Raw genomic sequence first — 14,635 nt, forward strand, 5'->3', positions numbered from 1 at the left:
ATTCTGATTGAATCAGTATGGGATGAAAACTATGAAGGAAATTATTCGCTACTGTCTAAAAATGCTTTAGACCAGAATCTACTACCTTTTTTACCCTAAACTCTTCTCTTTCCTGTGACCTTACATTAGGAGACATTTAGTACTATTTTTTTAAAAAATGGAGGAAAGTGTTGTCTTATAGTAGGAAATGAAAAACTGCCTGCCATTAGATCCTCATCTTCATGGTGGTTTGCACACCTGTCAGTATCAGAAGTCAGCTCCTGTTTGAAGAGTTCATGAAGGGTTGGTTAGATCTTAAGAGGTGTAAACATCGATTATCATAAAATTTGACCTCTGGAGAAATTTAAAAATTATTTCGTATGCACATTTTCCTTAATAAAGCCCAATTTAAACAAGCAAGCAAATGACAACAAAAAACTGATGTGTAATATATGAGGTTTATCCAGGATTCAGAAGTAATAATTTAGTTTAACTAGATGTCGAAGTGGATTATGGGTAAATTAGAATTTTAACGAAGTCATATAAATATAATAGGGTTATGTTCTGCTTCCCCACAGAGGATATTGTCACCTGATACTTATGTGATGGGCTTATAGCCCTTTAATAATGAACCCCTACTTGTACATAGAAGAAACAGTACCACTCTCATTTTATAGTTGAGGAAACAGGCATGAAGTTAAATAACTTACTCAAGGTTATGAAACTAGTCCATGGAAGAGCTAGGTTTTAGACTTGAACTGACTGCAGAGTCTATGTTTTCAGCTTCTATAAGATGCTACCTCTTTGAGGAACATAGAGGTTCCTTATAGGTCGCATAGTTATAGTTCTAGGTCAGACAGCATAATGGCTCTATTTCCATCTGGGCTTGTGGAGATAGCTTGTCACACTCCAAATCTACCTTATAACATGATTGGTCGAACCTTACTTTGTCCCATGCTTTCATCCAGAATAGCATATTTCAGCCAGATATTATGTTATTTGAAATCAATAATTCTTCAGTTTATTTTTCTTCTTGTTTAGGGGCTACCAATGTACCTGATGTTGGATTAGATAATGGTAATTCAAGATTAATGAAACATAGTTCTCATCTTCAGAAGTCAGAGCCTAGTAGAGAAGACAAAAAAATAATATCATGGAATAACTTCCATGAGGGTTATGAACAAGATTTTGTGATGGTAGTATAGGATGGACTGATCATCTTGGTGTACCAGTGGGATCACTCATAGAAGGTGTTACAGAAAGAGGGACATGTAAGTGAAAGTTCTCCAGGTGTTCAAGAATGGACAGAGGTTATTGCAAGCAGAGGAAACTGCTGTTCATTTTCCTGGATGTGAGAGTGTTAGTACTTCAAGTTTGTGGAAACTGACAGGTTCATTGTGGGCAGGGTGAAGCTGGCGAGTGATAAGAGTACAGGGTGGAGGTTGGTGAGTGGAATGAAAAGAGGCCGCCCAGAAAGGAAGGCAGTGGTTACACAAAAGGACTTTAAGCCAAGGTAAGGGACTGAAAGTTTATCATGTCGACAGTGGCATTCTGTCCTCTCTGAAGATGGATGCTAGGACTTATCCGCCTGGTTTCTAGAGGTCAGGCTGCAGCCCCTCCTGATGCCCCAGGCGCAAAGTGGCCGCCCCGGGGCATTCCAGCCCTTCCGAGCGTGAGACCGGAAGTGGAAGAAGGCTTCCGGAGCCGCCCGGTCTTTACTGCATTTCCGCTGCTGTTTTCCTTGTTTTTTTTTGGCTTAGGCACCTACGAGCAGCTCCAGCTTTTATTCAGTACCGCCACCACATAAAGTGTTGACAGCTGCCATCCTTGTTTCTTTTAGAGGAGATATTTTCAAAATCCATCCTGTCTCCAGGAGGGGAATGTGGAGGAGGAAGCGATGGTTCCGGGGTTGCTGACACCTGGTCAGAGGACTCCATGACCTTGGAAAAAGTGGCAGTAGACTTCTTCCAGGAAGAGTGGGCACTGCTGTACCCGTCTCAGAAAATCTTGTTCAGAAACGATATGCTGGAGAATTTTCCAGTTTTGAACTCAGCGGGTATCATCTCCGGAAGCCCAGCTGCTCACCTAAGGGGGAGCAGGAAAAGCAGAGGACCGAGGAGAGAATTCTCCAGGACACTTGTGCAGACCAGAAGTCTCAACTTAAAACCAAAGAGGCCACTGCAAAGAAGAATAAAGTTTGGGGAAAACCATCTATTGTCAGTAAAAGGTGCAGACTTTGTATGGGGGAGAATCCCCATAGGGCAATGAAAGCGAGAAAGTCTTTAGTTACCACTTATTCTTAATCAACCGACACCAATTCAACCAGTAGAGAAACCCCAGGAATATAATCTATGTGGAAAAGCCACCAGAAGGATTTAACCATATTATGCCCCAAAGAAATTACACGAGAGAAATGCAATGGATGTGAAGAACGTAGGAAAGCTGCTGGTTATTCATCCCTTAGGATCCACGTGCGTCCTCATGCTGGTGAGAAACGCTACGATTTTTAAAATTTTTATTTTAATGGATGGGGCAATTCCCAAAGGCCTTAAACAAACAAACAAACAAACAAACAAACCTACTCAGAGCTTTGTTGGGGCATGGCTGGGGAGAGGGCTAGCAGCCCTGGGCATGAAATTGAGGTCCTAGAAGGCCACCTCCTTACTGATGCTTAGGAGCTGCGCGCCATGGGCTCAGTATGGGTGTCTCTCTTGTAAATTTCTTGTCAAAGTTGCTCACATGGGTGCAGCCTCACAGCGTGGGCATGAAAGGTGGTGGCAGGCGGCATGGGGTCCCAGCACAGTGTCCTGAAGAAGGGGTGTTTTTTCATATCCTCCGCGTCACTCTCGCTGGACTCTAAGCAGCAGAGTGACCTCCTCATATCTCAGTTGGGAAAGATCACATTATAGAAGATGAACCAATTTTCTTTGCTTAATGTTATGATACATTAAAAATAGATGTCGTTCTTATTATCATCTTCAAAAATTAGCACTAGGAAGGCCTTGGAGATGCGATCTAACACCACCTACAGGCATAGAGTTTTATAGTTTATCTTAAAAGAACCCAGGTTGGGAAAAAGAAGCAAAGTTAGTTCTATATCATTTTCCTGAGTAGTTGGTATAGAGAAATAAAATAATATTGTTTGAAGCAAAGCTGTTACACTTAAATTTAGGATGTTTTTAAAGAATTAATAAGAAAAATTTTGATATTTCTTAAGTGTTGAGTAAGTCAGAAGAGGATTTTCTAGTTTTCTTTAGGAACTTTTAAGTAATTTAGGCATAAGTCAAGATCCAAAATTTATTGGTAACTTTGTTGTTTGGAAAGTAGATTTTGTCATAAAAATTGTTATGATTAACCTCACAGAAGTTTAATTCATAATGTAACTGAAGTAGAATTGTTTTGGATGTCATTCAAACTAATTTAAGCAAAAAAGTGGTGATAGTGGGGGGAGGGAGATGTGGATTTAATGATTTACAATCCTTGCCAGGGCAGAGACCATTTTGTCGTGATCATTGTTGCATCTCCAGTGCCAGCAAAAATCCTCTTTCTTAATATTTCTGTTATCTGCCTCTTCTTGTGCTGGCATCATTCTTTCAGACCAGCTCATCTTCGTGGCTGGAAACTCAGTCATGTGGAACATTTATGTTCACATCTTGCAAGGCTTGCATTGAACAAAATCTCTCTGTACTATTAGAATTGAAACTCTAAGGGAAAAGGTTCCGATTAGCCTAGTTGGAATTCAGTGCCCATTATTAGAATGATTAGTCATGGCAGGTAGAATCATATATGAATGTTTAAGTCCCACTGGAAGGAGTCCCACTGTATGGCTGGAAGGAGGGAAGGGATTGTTGCCAGTTTTATACTCTGAAGACTTTATCATCTTTTAAGAGAAAGGCTTTATCCAAACTAATGGGTTATAAAAGAAAAAGGAGATGAATTCCCTGTTTTTAAAGTATATGTTCTTTATGATGATTCAACATGACAAGATCTGAAGGATAAGAACGTTTAGATATGCAAAAGAACACTAAAGTGAATATCTGTTATTATGGTGAAAACAGAAGAGAAATATAGGGGAACAAATGAAAAGTAATGGGAAAAATATTCCCAAGCTATATTGGGAGGTAGGTTTTAAAAAGAAATGTTATTTCATTCAGTCCAACATTTATTTATATACTTGTTGAGTAGCTTTTGTGTGCCAGGTATTACAAATGGATCATATTTAGGTCAGTCTGTAAGGCAGAGTTTTTGCCTAAAACAAGTTGGAATCCACCTGTGTGAAACTGACTCATATGAAATCAAGCATATGATACTAGCAATGGGAAAACATGAAATCTACTTAGAGCTTCCCCCACAATGTAGAGTTTCCCATAGATAATGTTTAATCAAGTTAGCAGCAATAATGTTGGTGTTAGGAATTCCTCTTTTCATTTTCATGAACAACTCCCTGGCCTCACCCAACCAATAGTGTAGCTCTCTAACCTTATATGTATGTTGAATGTATTCTAGACAATAACAAAGTCTCCAATATTTTCGTTTGAAAATTTTCTTATCCCTAAGCCTCTGAGGGTTATTTCTTTGTCTCTGTCTCTCTTTCTGTCTGTCTCTCTCTGTCTCTCTGTCTGTCTGTCTCTCTCTCTCCCTCGCTCTCTCACACACACACCTTCCAAGGTGTTCCCGATTTACCTACCTGGGGGCTAAATGATTCCTGAGAACCCATTATTACTTATATTTTCTACATCTTACTTTAAATCACCTCATAAAGAGCTCCCCTTTTTTTTAAAGCCATCTTGTTGCAACTTGATTTAAGAAAAGGCCATAATGAGAGATAAGTTTTAGCCAAGTTCCACAACTGTCCATGTGGAGATTCAGTAAGAAATTGTGCTTCTATTATACGGATCCCACTTGAGCAATTTCCTAAACATTATATAAATATGAAAACTTGTGTTGCACATACATCAAATGAACAAATGCCAAAGAATATGTTTTGTTTTTCCTCATGTGTGTTTCTTCTATTTTTGAACCTTAGATTGGAAATCTCTCTTCAGGCTTGCCTTCTGCAAATCATTGGGTATAGAAACCTTATTGCAGATGTGGAAAAAATGTGCAGAGAACCATATGAATCTGATAATCTCCAACATGAAGAAATGCTTTTGAAGGTTAGTCCTTGAATACATTTCAGTCTTTTGCTTCGGTCAGCTAATATTTGCCATTTGCCTGTTATGTGCATTGCTCTGGACATGGGGTGGGGTACAAAGATGAATAAGACATGGAAACTGTAACTGGTTGATAAAGTCTAGTTTTCTTGCTGGTTCAGATGTTGGAAGTAAATTTTTAATTAGAAAATTCATGTGAGAAGTAACTGTAAAGCCAGTGTTTTAAATTGAGGTATAATTGACATATAATATTGTATTAGTTTCAGCTATACAACATAATGATTCAATATTTGTATATATTGTAAAATGATCACCACAATAAGTCTAGTTAACATCAGTCTTCTAAATTATTAAGCCAAGAGGCAATAACGCTAGTTCTGCTGCACAGGCTTCCCTCTGTTGGTGAGGAAGAAGTCACCTGAATGGGTCTTCCCTTCCACAGAGGGAAAAGTAGTGATCTGGGAGAGGCCTACCTTGCTTCAGGGCTCACACATGCTGTTGGTCTAGGATTGGGTTTCACAAACTTCAGGGTTGACTAGACTAAGCAGAATAAAAGAAAGGGGCTGGGATCTCTCTTTTCCTTTGATGTTCAGGCTTGAACACCAGGCTGATCCACCCTATGGAGCCCTCAGAACTGATGGAAGTCCTCACCTTTATTGACCCTCAGCATGCTTGCCTGTTGAAAATGAGCATCTTTGGCAGAAGTACCATCTGCTTGTGGTAGAATTGCTGCTGTTAGGCCTCACCAATAGACAGCTAATTAGGACTCAGTAGAGCTCCAGAAGTCTGCTTCTTTGGGTGGCCTCATATCAAGATCCTGTCTGTGACGTGAAGCAGCTCTATAATTATAAAATTTTTAGTGACTAGTTTTCCTGAACTTGACTTGAGCATCAGAACTGTAGCAGGATAGGATGGGTTGCTTGGAAGGAAGTTAATACAGTGCTCTTTAATGGAGTGATTTGAGTATGTTACAGGAGAAATTTCTGGGTGGAATCAGTGGCTAGACTAGAAGGTCATCAAAGTACACTCTTTTAAAATCAACAATTCCATTGCAATCATTATTCAGGTTGTTAAAAGCAGATAATGCCCATCTCTTGAAGTCTTTTGTTTTAACCAAGCTTGTATCTGTCTGGTATATTTATAACTGGCCTAAAAGAGGTTTATCTTTGGAATGGGGCATGCAGGGACTAGACCATCATAACATTTGAAAAATGTTTTTCCCTACCTCCCACACTACAACAATGATCTCAATCCTTACTATTTTATACCTGCTTGACTCCTGCCTCCCTAAATGTTATTTCTATGTAGCTAGTTAGAAATGTAGACTTCGTTTCAACAAAGAAAAAAAGAGGTCTTTGAAATAGTTTCCTGTTCCTATTATAGATATAAACCATTAAAAATTGTAAGCTGCTGAGCAGTGCTGAATTTTGCTGTTTTGATGAAAATGTGATCAAGCAAGGAAACAATGCCTTATTCATCACCTTTTTTCCCCTTATGTTCTCTTGGGGTTGCCAGTTTAGCAGATTATCAGAACCTTGATTATGTTTTGAACTTGAGGATGTACAAACAAATTCTCTTGTTGTTTCCTCAGGTGATTTTAGAGGGCAAATAACAATCTATTAGTTGCTAGCCAAACCAAAGGGTAAATAATTGAAAATTAACAAGAGAAGAGGAGAAGCTAATGATGTTTCAGTTAGCCATCTTATGAGCCCTACCTAACCAAAGCACTTATATAACAGATTTGAATATTAAATATTATATAATTAAAATTTTGTCCAGAAACTGCTTCTCCATTTCACATTGATTAAAAGCTACAAATTCATATGCAAAGCATTTGTCAAAAACTATTTTGCTCTAGTTCTTATTACTTATAGTAAATATAATACTTAGAGATGAGATTAAATTACCATACTTTGCAGATAAAGTAACCAAGGCATAAAGAGGTAATAAACCTAAATTTTTATAGCTTGAACCAGGAACTAACCGCAGGTCTGCTTTCACTACAAAACCCATGTTCTTTTCAGGACATCAAAACAACTTGTCTGTGGGTAAGCATGGTTCCCTTCACATCAAATGCATGCCATGATTTTCCAGGAATATTATGGGCTTGCTGAAAAATCTCTTGAACATATGATTATGTGGGTGTGGTGAAATGATGGGAAATACAAAGAAGAGTGCTAGCAAGAAGGTTGGTTCTATTCTAAATATTCCAGGTTAGGGGTATAAGTGGAACAGGATAATACTTTTAGCTATCTTTACTGCCTCTTTAACCACTGTAGATTTTTAGAGAAAACAAATAAAATTTCCAAAAACAAAGTTAAGTATATTGGTTCATTTTATGGTCTTAAATCCTATTCAGATATTTTATGATGTTTTTTGTTCATTGTGGTTTATCCTGCTAAGTGAGTTTCTTTTCACTGTTTCTTAGTTGTCTTATGAGTAAAAGAATTTGCTATTTTGTTTTCAAAATTGTATACTTAGCCTAATGGTGGTGGTGGTTATAGTGATAGTGAGCTCTGTGTGTGTGTGTGTTGGGGGCATGGTTAAGGTTATAACATTTCTCCTGAAACTTAATAGCTTGGGACTATTAAGTAGAGTATATGGTACCTGTGTAATGTCGGAAGTATTAAAAAGAAAATGTATAAAAAATAATTTTTTTCTTCTAAATCTAGACAAGTACTTATGCAGATTTGCTATTATTACTCTTTCTCCCATAATAGGAGTTGTAGGTAGGTGTGGGCCAAAAAGAGTGGCACAGTGATATAAACTAAATTGAACATTGGTGAGTCAAAAGCCAAGAAAGGCATGGCCGTGGAGCAGAACTAATTAGGGTTAGTTCCAAGTTCCTGATAAAGTCAGAAGCCAAGAAATCTGTACCCCTTACCGTTAATATGATTCTATCCTATAATGATCTTACTACGAGGCTCATAGGGACAAGAGTACAGTGAAGACAGCAAAAAGGGTTCATGGCACACACATCCAAGATGAGCCTTTAATACTTAGCCAGTTTTTGACTGAGCTCAGCTGCCTTTATACTCCCCTGACCTAGTGTGAGTCTGAGAAAGCCTGGCTTGGAGACTTATTAGTGCTAAGATTAAACTTCTTGCTAATTAAACAGGAATAGGAAAGAAGGTTTTGTTTTTATTAGAGCAATTTCTGAAACCTGCAGACCTAATATAGTGTTTCAGAATGTTTTCAAAAGAATACCCTTTGAAAGTTCAAATATGGCTTGTAAAATACCTTTTCTGAGATGGGTCTTCAACATTTTTATGAGGAAGGTTTTCCTTTTCTCAAATCTTGTGTCACCAGAGAGTAGGGGAAACAGATGTGGAAGATGAAGACAGAAACGATTGTTACCTGGGAGTCAGGTTACCTGGCAGAGGCATTCTTTGATTGGGTCTCTCTCCTTGCTGGGAGTCCTTTCAAACTTTAGGGATGAATTTGGAGGAGAAAAAGCATTACCTCAGCAACTAGTTAGGAAAACAAACAGGTAAGGCTTTGAGGTCTACAGCCAAGTTCTAATTAATGGGTCAGACACTGTTAAATTAGACCACTGATATGAATTACTGAATCCCTGAGCAGCCATTTAATGCATAGGACACGAACATAGGATACAGACTAGAAGTCAGTCCTTTCTAGACACTAAGCCAGGGTACCTTTCCAGGCTCATGTGACCTCAAACACTTATCTCCGAGCAGTTGATTAATTTCCAAAGGTCACACTTAGAAAATAAAGCTTGATTTTGAGTTCTGGTAACCAGCCTCAACTTGATTAGGTACATATTTGAAATGATTTTACTTTACTCTAATTACTTCTTTCAACTCTGTTGATTTTGACTTTCTTTTCTTGCTGAATAGCATCCTAAGTGACACATTGGGCCAGATTCATAATCTCCCAGTCACTTCTAACTTAAAAAAAATCCAGATTAAAATTCAAATCTTCTTCTAATGTAAATCTTATAGCTCTGATGACCTGGAGTGGAAAGGGTTGTATTACCTTTTGTCATTATCTTCCTGTTCTTTCTGGTTCCTCATATATGAATACTAGCAAGTAGGGAGCAGAAAGGTACCAATGTCTTTTCCTTAACTGGCTGCTGTGTGGTTTCGCCGTTGTTACTGCTAGTCTGACAACACTATCTAAAAGAGATTAGGACTGAGGATTGGGATGGGGCTGGAATGATGACTTGAGAGTATTGGGTCAAGTTTATTTGCTCCCTAATGAGCTTTAACACAGGTTTCTGACTTGATGTTGACCATTTTGTTTAAAATGTAGCATGTTCTCTGCCTCTTTATTCTCAGCTTGGGTGTTAGGTGCTAATCCAGGGGCAACAGAAAATGTCCTATTCAACCTCCTGTTAGACTGTCTTTGTTTTATGAAGAATTTTATCTATCATTTAAAAAAATTTATTTAGTTTAATTAGTTTCAAGTATACAGTACATTGGTTAGACATCTATATAGTTCATAAAACGATGCCCCCAGTTGCTCCTTTCCTCCCCTGATCCTCCACTAGCCAACATATTAATGCTAACTGCATTCCCTATGCTGTGCTCCTCACAGGAATAAAGAATGATAACAACTACATTCCTATTAATAAGTATCTCAAATGGAAGAGAATTAAGTGCCTATCATGTTTTTTAGATTGTACTCTTAAAGTCTCCAAGTAGAGCGTAAAAGGACAAAACTAAAGCATAGCTATTAATAAAGAGGTCCATATAACTTATCATTCAAAGACAACACTTTTGAAGGAGAAAGGGATTCACTAGACCAGACAGGACACCAGGACAACTCATATGACATGGTCATGCTAGCTATTGAGCTCTTGGATTTGTGATTCTTTCTGGCTTGCCTTTACATAGTTGCACTACTGTAAGGATAAGGAATAGCAGGTATGTCTTGGTCTCCAGAAGCAGGCAGGCTGTGCAAGTGTTTATGGCTGGTGAAAGTCATGCCTTTTGGGGTATCTTCTCAGTCTTCACAGGAGTTTAATAATAGAATAAAGATATAAAATTATAGCATATGTCACTTGTTACATAAACTCAATTCCACAAACACTTTTCATGCACCTTCTAAATGCCAAGCTCTTTGGATTATAAAGAGAGTATGCATGGGCCCTGCCCTAAGGAGTTTGTGATCCAGTGTTGGAGAAGAATGTGAACAGATAACTGCAGCACAGTAGAATAGTAGTATCTTAGAGAAAGGGGCAAGGCAAATCTGGTGAAAGGCAATTTTTTTGAAAGAGGGTACTATTGTAGTATATTGTAATAATTGGATGATTTCTTTCAGATATTGACCAAAGTTATAGAACAAGAAGTGATCACATAATGGAATGACATTTCACAAACCGTGCTAATGTGAGCATTTACATTTTGAATCCCTTTATGCGTATAAACAAGGATTAGCAATTTTGTTTGGAACCATTTTTGTGTATTACGATAGTAAATTTGGATAATGCATACAGATTATCCATAGAGAGAGAAATGACTCCAAAAGACATACAATGTAACATTGTTAAGTTAACCAACATGTGGAAAAGTAATTTTCTCATCATTCTCTCAAAGCATTAAAAGAATTAAAAAAATCTTTCTTTAATCTGAACTCAGTAGAAACTTACAGAAACATCAGAGTGTTTTGTAGTAAGTTGATGTAATTTAGAAAATAAAACACATCAAAACCAAAAATAAGTAAGCAAGAGCAATTCATTCATTATACCTTAATTGATAAGGTTCATTATAAACTTTGTAAGAAACTCAGGCTAGTTTTCGTAGTTGTTTTAATGCTCAGGAACATTTTGGGCAAGACTTAGAGATGAATTTTTAAATAAAATCTTGGTTGTACAAATAGGACAAGCAGTGGTTATACCTGAACATTATACTTGGAAATGAAGGATTTCTGGTTTTCATTGAAAGTGGATGAGAGGCTGGAAACCAATAGTTATGAAATAGTAGTTAGTGAAATTATTGTCAGATACATAGAGTAAGTATGTTTTATTTAATAATTAATGCAATAGAATAGTAATGCCTTGCTATTTGAATATTGTTTTAATCTTTTTATGCATAGAATACTTTTTACTTTTTTCTATTAGAAAATAGGACTTTTATTTTTGTAGTGTTACATATTTCCATGATCAGTATTATGTGCACATCATCTACTTATTCAAATAATCAGGTAGCGTAGTAGAAGGAACTTGAAATTAGTTGCTAGCTTAGCTTCCTCCTATATATAATAATAAGCTGAACCTGAGTAGCATGAGTCACTTTACCTTTCTGTCACTCACTTTTCAAGACACAAATATGCTGTCTTAGTGGAAAACTTTTTGCTTTGAGAAGTGTTTTGCAACCATTTTTCCATTTGATTATTTTGAATATCTCTAGACTGTGTAAACATAATATATATATTTTTTCTCTCCCCATTGGGAAACTGAAGCAGAGTGAGGTTAAGGCACTCCCTTAAGCTGCCCACTTATAAAGAGTAAGAGCAAGGACTGGAAGACAGATCTTGTGGTTCCCATGCCTTCTATATTCCCACTTCCACCAGTCCATGGAAGCTAGGAAGAAATCCCTATAATAAACAAAATAATATTTATATACAGTAGTTCATGGGTTGTTTTTATACATACTATGGATTCTAATCTTTCCAATAACAATATAGGCAGACATGATAAATGTTATTTTATAGATAAGGAAATTTAATTAAGCTCTTAGAAATTAAAGTGACTTGTCCAAATTGGCACAGAGAATGAGTGATAAAGGGAACTTGAATTACATATTTCTAATTCTTGGACCAATTCAAGTTACTGTCCATTACAAATTAGCTGCCTCTCTGATTCAGTCTTGGATCTCAGCTTCCTCTTCTGAGATACGGGATGTTTGCTGATACTAACCTTAGCAATGGTATACAGAGACACAGTTCACAATTCACACAGCCCAACACTTACATTATCTTTCATTTAATTTAATTCTTGTTATTTCAAAATTTTGGATTAGGAAAAAGTTTTTAAAAATTTTGGCGATAGAATTATTTGGACATTGTCAATGAATCTGAGTATGCCTAGTAAGCCCAAGCAAACCAGCCCAAAAAAACTAGATCTGTATTTGGTTAACATACTTCTGCTGACATTTAGCTTAAATGTTTACTTTCCATAAGGAGCATGTGTTTACAGTATGCAATAGGATTTTCTTAATTTTCTCCTTACGTTTTCAATGGCATTAAAAAAAGATCTCAAATAGAATTTATAAGGTGTCAGATTCCATCACAGTGTGTTCTAGGGATATAATATACAGAGCTACCTCCTAATGCCAGTCACTGTGCTAAGAATTTGGTAGGAAATAAAGAAGAGTGTGACAAGGTCTTTGTCTCTGGAGCCTATGGAGAGAAAGACATATGTGAACATGATTACATTATTACGCAATTACTGGAGGGGAGTTGCTTATGAAAAGCCAAAGAAGGAGGAGAAGGTATTTTTTTCTGTTCTACTCCCAAGACTGAAGGATCAAGGTTGGAAGAGGTTGTATAAATGGTGCCCAAGTGAGAACTGGAGTCGAAGAAGAAGGGCCTCCCAGTGGGAGATATAGCTACTGCCTCAGAGATGTGGTTCTACCTCAGGGGTACAGTAGAAAGAAATACTCTGACTTCTCTCTCTTTCTTCAATCTGATCTCACATTGGCCAAACCTAAGCAGAAACCAGCTGATGTAGTATATAGTCCAAAGGGGTCATTCTCTCAGAGGAGGGCAGGTCTAGTATGGGAAGGGAAATAAATTATCGAAGAATAATACAATAACATTTTTTATCTGAAAAACATCTGGTGTCCTAGGGAATTTAAAAAAAAAAGAAAAAAAAAAGAAGAAACGCCTTGTGTAAGGCATAGCATAAAGAAATTTCAAAACACCATTAACAAAGAGAAGATCCTGGAAGAAAAAACATATATAAATCACAGTAGCATTGGATTGCTCAACAGCAACACTAAATGCTATTTGACAGTGGAGTAATACGCTCAAATTACTGAGGAAGCATTCTTTCTAAGCCAAATCATTGATCAAGTAGGAGAAGGTTTTGATATGTGAACAAGACTTGGAAGTTAATTAGAAACTGGATAAGCAGACAAAAAAAACGGAGAGAACATTAGGAAGACAACCCTAAACCTAAATATTTTCTGAATAAAATTATCATACAATATCAGTACAGCTATGGAATAATAATTCTATATTTGAATTTCAAAAATAATAATTGTGAAGATACCATTAAATTTAATATTTGTACTGAAGTTTTCATTTATATTTTATTTATTTTAAGTTTTTTTAATTACAAAGTTTACATGCTCGTGGTATAAACATCCTTACATTTCAGAAGAATATAAAAGAGGTGTTTACACACACACACACACACACACACACACACACACACACACACACACACACACACACACTACTTCTTTCCATGGACTGTTTCTTATGTATTCTTCTGAACTTTTCTTCAATATACATGCAAGTATATTGCTATCCTCTTACTTTAATTATCTTTATAAATATTCATGGAAAAATTAGTTGTCATGTTACAAACTTTTTGATGAGTCCTATTTATAAAACATGACATTAGGAATCATTTAATTTGACCATGTCACTTTGCCATAGGAGACACTGAGGTCCTGAGAGATTAAATGTTGGTGCAGGTCATCTTTGTATTTAATGGCACACTCCCTGTCTCTTGCTGCCCAGGCCCTTGATTTGATAGTTTTCTTCAACTTTATGGACTCAAGTTATCTCAACCAACTATCAAAACAAAAAACAAAAACAAAAAACAAAACAAAAACCAAACCAAAATACTCCATAAGTCTTTCAGTGTACTATTAAGATTTTTTTTCAAACATGCAGCTAAGGAAGCAATGGACTGGTGATCTTGAATTTATGCCTATTCACTAAATTATGTTTTTTTTTTTTCCAAAACTCTTTTTGAAACTGGTACAAGTGTCTCTGAAATGTAATGGTTTCTATAAATGTCCCTATTTTTAAGATGTATTAAAATAATGAAACCACTTACCAAATTGGTGAGAGATTAGTTCCAATAGAAATAGGGGGTAGCAAGTGTGTATATTGATTGAGTAATGATGACTCAGTAAAACTGATCATTCCTGGAATGAATTTCCTGAGATTTACCCATCATTAGAGTACTATGCTCAAGAAACACTTTAGATGATTCTGCATTGTGTTCATTTTGAATATCAAGTAATTCTTAAAATGACCTTCTTAGGTAAAGAGGCGTTTGTAGTTGCAAGAACGTCATGAACAATTCTTTTCCTCTTAGGAAAAGTAAGATTTGCATATATGGAAGTTAACTGTAATTTCTTAAACATCTGTCTGCTTCAGAGGCAAACAACAAAACTAAATTTCTTATTTTTATGTAGCTTTGAAAAAACCAGGAGAGCTTAGAACAATAGACTTCCTTAGATGAAAAGAGAATAGTTTATATGAGCATAAAATACCAAGGTGGATTGTGGACAATTGGTAAA

The 14,635-nt window shown here is 36.6% G+C and overlaps 1 long non-coding RNA gene across 1 annotated transcript in view; it reads left to right on the plus strand.

The window, feature by feature from the left end:
• The window catches only part of LOC120621735 (uncharacterized), a 165,073-nt gene that overhangs the window by 68,019 nt on the left and 82,419 nt on the right, over positions 1-14,635 (plus strand). Inside the window, exons 2-3 of the long non-coding RNA XR_005658279.1 lie at positions 1,820-2,466; positions 5,006-5,135. This is a non-coding gene — a long non-coding RNA (uncharacterized LOC120621735). The remainder of the gene's footprint in view (positions 1-1,819; positions 2,467-5,005; positions 5,136-14,635) is intronic.

Source organism: Pteropus medius, unplaced genomic scaffold, assembly GCF_902729225.1.
Source record: "Pteropus medius unplaced genomic scaffold, Ma_sr-lr_union100, whole genome shotgun sequence".
NCBI lineage: Eukaryota > Metazoa > Chordata > Mammalia > Chiroptera > Pteropodidae > Pteropus > Pteropus medius.